Source organism: Physeter macrocephalus, chromosome 15 (assembly GCF_002837175.3).
Source record: "Physeter macrocephalus isolate SW-GA chromosome 15, ASM283717v5, whole genome shotgun sequence".
Lineage (NCBI taxonomy): Eukaryota > Metazoa > Chordata > Mammalia > Artiodactyla > Physeteridae > Physeter > Physeter macrocephalus.
Genome location: NC_041228.1, coordinates 79188849 through 79196260, shown reverse-complemented (window position 1 = coordinate 79196260; position 7412 = coordinate 79188849). Strand labels below are relative to the sequence as shown.

At 40.5% G+C, this 7412-nt stretch overlaps 1 pseudogene; it reads left to right on the top strand.

Annotated features, from left to right (window-relative positions):
- The first annotated feature begins 2618 nt into the window (after positions 1-2618).
- LOC102981086 (60S ribosomal protein L17-like) lies at positions 2619-3229 on the top strand (annotated as a pseudogene).
- The last annotated feature ends 4183 nt before the right edge of the window (positions 3230-7412 follow it).

Genomic DNA, 7412 nt, shown 5'->3' with positions numbered 1-7412 from the left:
ACCTGAAGACATTTTTGAAAACCTGATGCCTGAGCCCCTCCCCAGAGATGCTGATGTAAGTGTTGGGGGACAGACCTGGTCCTGAGTACAATTTAAAAGGGCCCATGTGAGTCTTGTGTGTAGGCCAGGTAGAGACCCGCTAGTCCAAAGTTTGGACTTTAGATGAATACTGAAATAGGCCGTTAATCAATTTATTTTTTGTTAGAATGTTAAAAATATTCAATAAAAAACACTGTATTAATCCAGAATACTCCTTTAAATATTTTTACAATGTTAGAAAAATACGTTTCCCATCCAGGCTCACGTTGAGAAGCATGACCATTTACTCCACTATTTTCCCCCAGTTTTTCAGTAGAGGATGTTCAAGTAGCATAACAGCTCTCACACTGCAGCAGCAACTCCTGCTACTTTATCCATCGGTCTTCTGATGTAACAAGCTGGACGAAGGGCACCGACCTCTAGAACAACTTCCGAACGACTGACTTGCTATGGGCAGCAGGCTCTCTGCTGACATACCCACTGGGATGCTGTGGCCCCCAGCTGACGCAGAAACACGACCCTCGGGCATCAGTCCGGGGAAATCAGCGTGGAAAGTGAACGCCAAGAGCGGTGGGCGTTTGAGAGAGAAACTTGTGGACGATGGTGGGGAAAGCAAGCACACAGCCATGCAGAGAACTCTGCAGCTCTCACTAGAACTTTCAGATCAGAATCAACTCACACCCTCCCTTCATCCTACATGAAAGAGTCTAACCTGGTGATTGGGGTGTGTGGGCGTGAATTTCCATCCTGCAGCTCATTAGACGTGGGACATTACGCAAGACACTGAAACTCGCCTGCCCAACTCTCCGCATCTGTCAGGCGGGCAGAGGAATAGGCCGGAGTTTAAGAAGAGTAAATAAGAGGCAGCGTGAACTGGTACCACGTTCCCAGCACTGCACTTGGACTATCACGGCTTCAAAATGGTTCCATCGTTTTCAAATCTACCCAACCCATCCAGAGCTACACTGAAATGCAGCAGCAAAACTAAACTTCCTGACTGTTTTCTATGTCAACACAATCTCTTTGGTCACAAGGAGGGACCGTGGAATCTGAACACCCAGGTAGCTTCGACATTTTTCATGATCTCATTCTCATCACCACACTTCCTCTATATTCAGAACAACACTTCAGAAACATTCTTCTCTACACTGTAAACTGTGGCCACTCTCTGGAATCTTTGCTAATCAGCTGAGGTTAAATGTATATAAAGCACCAGATGTACTGTGGGGGAAACCACAGCATTAATCTTTCAGTTCTCAGTGAACCTCTTTCCTTTTCTGTGCTAAGTAACTCGAATACATTAATCAAACTGATTTTACAAAGGTATAATTTAATAGCACAGCATAAATTCTTCATTTTGAGGATTTTTTTCATAGCAAAAGAGATACGGTGTTTCCCATTAACAGCTGACCACAGAAAGCAGCCAAAGGAAATTTTCTGGGTGCTTTTCCTTATATGCTCTTTATTTATTAAAAATTGATCATTAACTTATCTGTCAATTTCATTGCATTTTTTTTCAAATGAACAAGCATAATTGTATCTTTGCCAAAATTTGAGGATTTGGTTTGTTTTTGTTTTTACTTCTCTAGCTTTTATTTGCCCAAACTTGCAAACTGTGTGAACTCTTGACTTTAACCCAGTGTTTCTCACAACGTGGTCCCCGGAACCCAGGTGACATGCTTGATAAAAACACAGGTTCCTGGAACCAAGACCCAGTCCCTCTGAGTCACCTGATCAGAAGCTGCAGGTAATGGGGGACTTCCCTGGTGGTCCAGTGGTAAAGAATCCGCCTTCCAATGCAGGGGACGCGGGTTCAATCCCTCGTCCAGGAACTAGGATCCCACATGCCACGGGGCAACTAAGCCCACGTGACACAACTACTGAGCCCGCACACCACATCTAGAGAGAGAGAGAGGGGAAAAAAGAGAAACTGCAGGTAACATATACTGCCGAGTCCCAAGAGAAACTTCTAATGTCCACACAGAATCACCCTCTGAAGGATTTTCTATTTAATTTGTTTGTCCAGCTCATAATCTTGTTAATTCTAGTAGAAACTGCAGGTAACAAATCCACTACAAACACCCATCCTCGTGATGTTGCTTTGAAGTCCCATGTATCTGCCCCTTTTCAGCCTGTGACTAGCCTATGAGAAGAATTTAATACATTATATGTCATGTTTATTCAGATGATAGTTATTGCTTTACTAATTGAATTTACTGTTTGAACTTTACCAAAGCTACAACTCTGTGAGCTTTAAAAACTTGATGCTAGACAGCACTTAACTTTTTTTCTTTCCATTTTCTACAGTAAGCAATGGATATTTTTTATAATGTCCCCCTCTGTCCCAGCCCTTTTCTGAAATTCCAAATAAAAAAAAGACAAAATTCATCACATTCCAGATTTTAAATAATAAAATTTGTGTAGAAGCAACTTCCTCCTTCCATTTCAAGCAAACCTGACGTTGTCTCTTGACCACATACACGCACTGTGGTCTTTTGTTTCAGAGTTATACACACACTTTGTCCTCTGATTATAAAAATTACAAAGATCTAATAGAGTTAAGTAAGAGTCTAGCTTTTCCGGTCAGCGGCCTGAGGTGACCTCTAAAAATGGTTCGCTATTCACTTGACTCAGAAAATCCCACAAAATCATGCAGGTCGAGAGGTTCAAATCTTCGTGTTCACTTTAAGAACACTCGGGAAACAGCCCAGGCCATTAGGGTATGCATATCCGAAAAGCCACCAAGTATCTGAAGGATGTCACTTTAAAGAAGCAATGTGTGCCATTCCGTCGTTACAATGGTGGAGTTGGTAGGTGTGCCCAGGCCAAACAGTGGGGCTGGACGCAGGGTCGGTGGCCCAAAAAGAGTACTGATTTTTACTGCACACGCTCAAAAATGCAGAGAGTAACGCTGAACTTAAGGGCTTCGATGGAGATTCTCTGGTCACCGAGCACATCCCGGTGAACGAAGCCCCCAAGATGCGGCGCAGGACTTACAGAGCTCACGGTGGGATCACCCCATACATGAGCTCTCCCTGCCACACTGAGATGATCCTCGCTGAAAAAGAACAGATTGCCCCCAAACCACAAGAGGAGGTTGCCCAGAAGAAAAAGATATCCCAGAAGAAATTGAAGAAACAAAAACTTATGGCCTGGGAATAAATGCTGCAAAAAATAAATGCAAATAAAAGTAAAAAAAAAAAAAAAAAAGAGTCTACCATGACATGACACTCCAGAATTATGAAAAGAAACAGTACATATTTGGGAACCAGAGAACTATGACTTCTAGATTCCAACCACTTTGTTTTTTCTTTTTGGTATCTTTTTATTCTAGGCCATTATAATACTGATGTTTAAACTCAGGGAAATATCACCCTTGCACTTAAATTTTTGCCCTGCTAATTTGCACTTGCTAATTGACTGCTCTGCAATTGCCCTGATGATGTTTTCCTCTAAAATGTGTATCTATAACTCTAAGGTTACAAAGCCATTTTCTCAAATCCAACCACTTTTGTCAATTTACTTTCAAGTGTCTTTGCTTTATGAAGGGGACTTCCCACAATTTCCAAATGGAGGTGCTGGTCTAGACCAGCATTTCCAAAAGTATAGCACGTCTTGGTGGTACACAGTTGATTTTATTATGTGTCAATAAAAAACACTGTGTCTATGTGATTTTCCTTAGCACACCTGCCTGTCTTTACCCTGCTCTAATCTTCCTTTTTATGTAGCATTTATTACCATATAAACTATGTTTATTTACCATGTTTCTCACTTATTTTCTCCATCTCTCTGCTAAAATGTAAGGCCATGAGGCTTGGTTCTGTTTAGCTCACCCATCTGTTGCAAACATGTAGAACAGTGCCTGGGACATAGCAGTCACTAAATAAACATTTCTTGAATAATTGTTTAGACATTTATCACGTGTATCAAAGTTAATATAAACAAAATAGATGACTTTAGCTCTTCTAGAACAAGAAAAACGTAATGACTTTAGCCTCTATAGCAGAAGAAAAAAAATAATTTGCCTTGTATGGCAGTTTGAATATTAGACACATGTTCCATACAGACACATCTAGATTAGACACAATGCTCAGAAGATTGTACAATTTGGTTTATTAAATTCTGCTAACTGTTAAAATATTCCTTCCTCCATAGTGGTTGCAACAATTTACATTCCCACCAACAGTGTAAGACACACACATCCCCATGTTCACAGCAGCTCTATTTACAATGGCCAGGACACGGAAGCAACCTCAGTGTCCCTCGACAGATGAGTGGATAAAGAAGACGTGGTGTACACATATATAGATATATAATGGAATACTACTCAGCCATTAAAAAGGAGTGAAATAATGCCATTTTCAGCTACACGATGGACATAGAGATTATCATTACTAAGTGAAATATTAATAAGTCAGAAAGAGACAGACAAATACCATATGATATCACTTATACGTAGGATCTAAAATATGACACAAATGACCTTATCTACGAAACAGAAACAGAGACATAGAGAACAGACTTGTGGTTGCTAAGGGGGAGGGGATGGAGGAGGGATGGACTGGGAGTCTGGGGTTAGCAGATGCAAACTAGTATATATAGGATGGATAAACAACAAGGTCTTACTGTATAGCACAGGGAACTTTATTCAGTATCCTGTGATAAACCATAATAGAAAAGAATATGAAAAAGAATATATGCATGTACAGCTGAGTCAATTGGCTGTACAGCAGAAACTAAACAGAGCATTGTAAATCAACTATACTTAAATAAATAAATAAATAAAATATTCCTTTCAAACCTGTTTTGGAAATGTTTTAATATCCTATGATTAATGGGTAATAAAATACAGCATTTCTTTATTTACAATTTTGCAATGTTTCAAAGCTCTAATTCTGAACACTATTTCACAGTATGCAACAATAAACCACAGAAAGAAAAAGTATGGAAGACTTGAGCCAAAAGGGTACTGACCAAAATTAAATCCTTCATGTGAACTAATTTTAAGGCCATTTTTATCTTTCTCCTAAAATGTGAGTGAATAAAAAATCAGGTTAACCAATACTTGGGGTTTAATCCAGCTGAATTTTTCTAAATGACTTAATAAGGAAAACATTACCTGAAACTGGTTTACATCCCTTCTCTTTAGAAAATCTCATTAGACAGATGTACTTAAACATTACCGAGAATTTATAATATCAGCTGATCTGTCCTAAGGCAGAGGTAAGGCTAAAACATACAAAATCTCACTTGAAATATCACCCAAGGCACCTCTGAGGTTTGATATGCCTGTGCTTTTTTTATTACTATTTTAAACGGGGGGGGCGGGGTCTTTAGTAGTATTTTTTCTTATAAATTTATTTATTTATTTATTTTTGGCTGCGTTGGGTCTTCGTTGCTGTGAGCGGGCTTCCTCTAGTTGCGGCACGTGGGCTTCTCATTGCGGTGGCTTCTCTTGTTGCAGAGCACGGGCTCTAGAGCGCAGGCTCAGTAGTTGTGGCTCGCGGGCTCTAGAGCGCAGGCTCAGTACTCGTGGCGCACGGGCTTTGTTGCTCTGCGGCATATGAGATCTTCCCGGACCAGGGCTCGAACCCGTGTCCCCAACATTGGCAGGCGGATTCTTAACCACTGCGCCACCAGGTTAGACCCTGCCTGTGCTTTTCTAATGAAGAAACTTTAAACCCCTAGAGCAGTCTTCTGGAAAGCAGCAGCTGGCTAACTGTAAAGTGACGGTGTGACTTGGCGTCCAGACAGGGACCCCTGAGGGTGGAAGGGGACACCTTGACCCCGAGAGCAGCCTGGCACCAGCCTGGACCTCCGACGAGACTTGGCCAACCCAGCTCCCCGTCCGTGTAACCAGTTCAAACCGCTGAGCTGAAGATCAAGGCACCAGCACGTGGACTCTGAGGACCACCTGCTCAGCCGCGGACACAGAAGCCCCGCGAGGTGTAAACGAACACACCGCAAGGCCCATGTAGCGAGATGGGCTTTTTATCCTTTTGTCATCAAAGGAGAAAAAAAATGCAATGAGAAAATGAAGTGCTTTGCCACAGAGCAACATACACTTTTCTGAGAAATCGTTGGTAATACAGAAGAGCTGGTTAACAAAATCTGAATTTACCCTCGTGGGCCATTTATCTTAATTAGGGCTGAAATGTATTCCCAAAGTATATTAGATGTCAGATCCAAGCAAAATAGTCACTAGCTTTATTAAAATAAAAGCGGACTATTATTAAAAAAAAAAAGCCTTGCCTTTCCTCTGTATCACTCTAATTCTCTACACAATTATATTTGTGAAATCCATGCAATAAAAATGTAAATTGTTTTGTCAGAGCTTTCAATGAAGGAAACTGCAAAAAGAAGATCCAATAATCACCCCAAAACACCCTTTAAAGCTATTTAAAATAGAGAGTACATTGTGATTTCAACCTCTTGTTAAGCTTAGACTATTGTAATGAGTGAAACTGTCATCCCTAATGACTATTGCATAAATTGGTCACATTTTATGGAATGTTCTCCTCTAGGCCTCATACGTTTGAGTTAACAAATATGTCTGTACTTTCTTTGGGCCTCCAGATCCCTTTTCTGCTGCACAGACTGACTGCTAATCACTGACTACATCGCACTGTTAATGAATCCAAGACATCATTCTGCTGATTTAGTAATATTGCGGTGCTCTCATCCAGCATCATCCGGTTATGGCACTGAGGAAATCTCAGATAGCGTTCCATCCCCACTAGACTGTCTAAACATATCTCTAGTGAACAGACACTGCAGTCATTCTGGAGAGCTGTCTGCACTTTCTTTGAACGGCTCAAGGGAACAAAAAAAGCTTTTCCGAGTATAATATTCAGGAAAACGTTCAAGTTTAAACATTGAGATTGTTAAATATTGAGATCCTATGACCACAATAATCCAATTCTGAAAGCACGTGAAAATCTAGAAGGAATAAAGTGTCAGCAATTTTCACAGAACAATTCAAGGGAGAATTGTCCAGAGAAGAGAATCGTCCAGAGAGAAAAATAATTGACAAGAATGGGGGGAAAATGATGACATAAGGTGTTTTTTCCAAAGTGCCATTTTGCAAACTAAAATGAATCTGATTGAACAAATGAAATATATTTCCAGATGCTTTTTTTTCTTTGCACTATCTGCTATTTTCCCACTCAATTTACAAATTCAAAGTCCATCAGCAGATGAATGGATAAAGAAGATGTGGCACATATATACAGTGGAATATTACTCAGCCATAAAAAGAAACGAAATTGAGTTATTTGTAGTGAGGTGGATGGACCCAGAGTCTGTCATACAGAGTGAAGTAAGTCAGAAAGAGAAAAACAAATACCGTATGCTAACACATATATATGGAATCT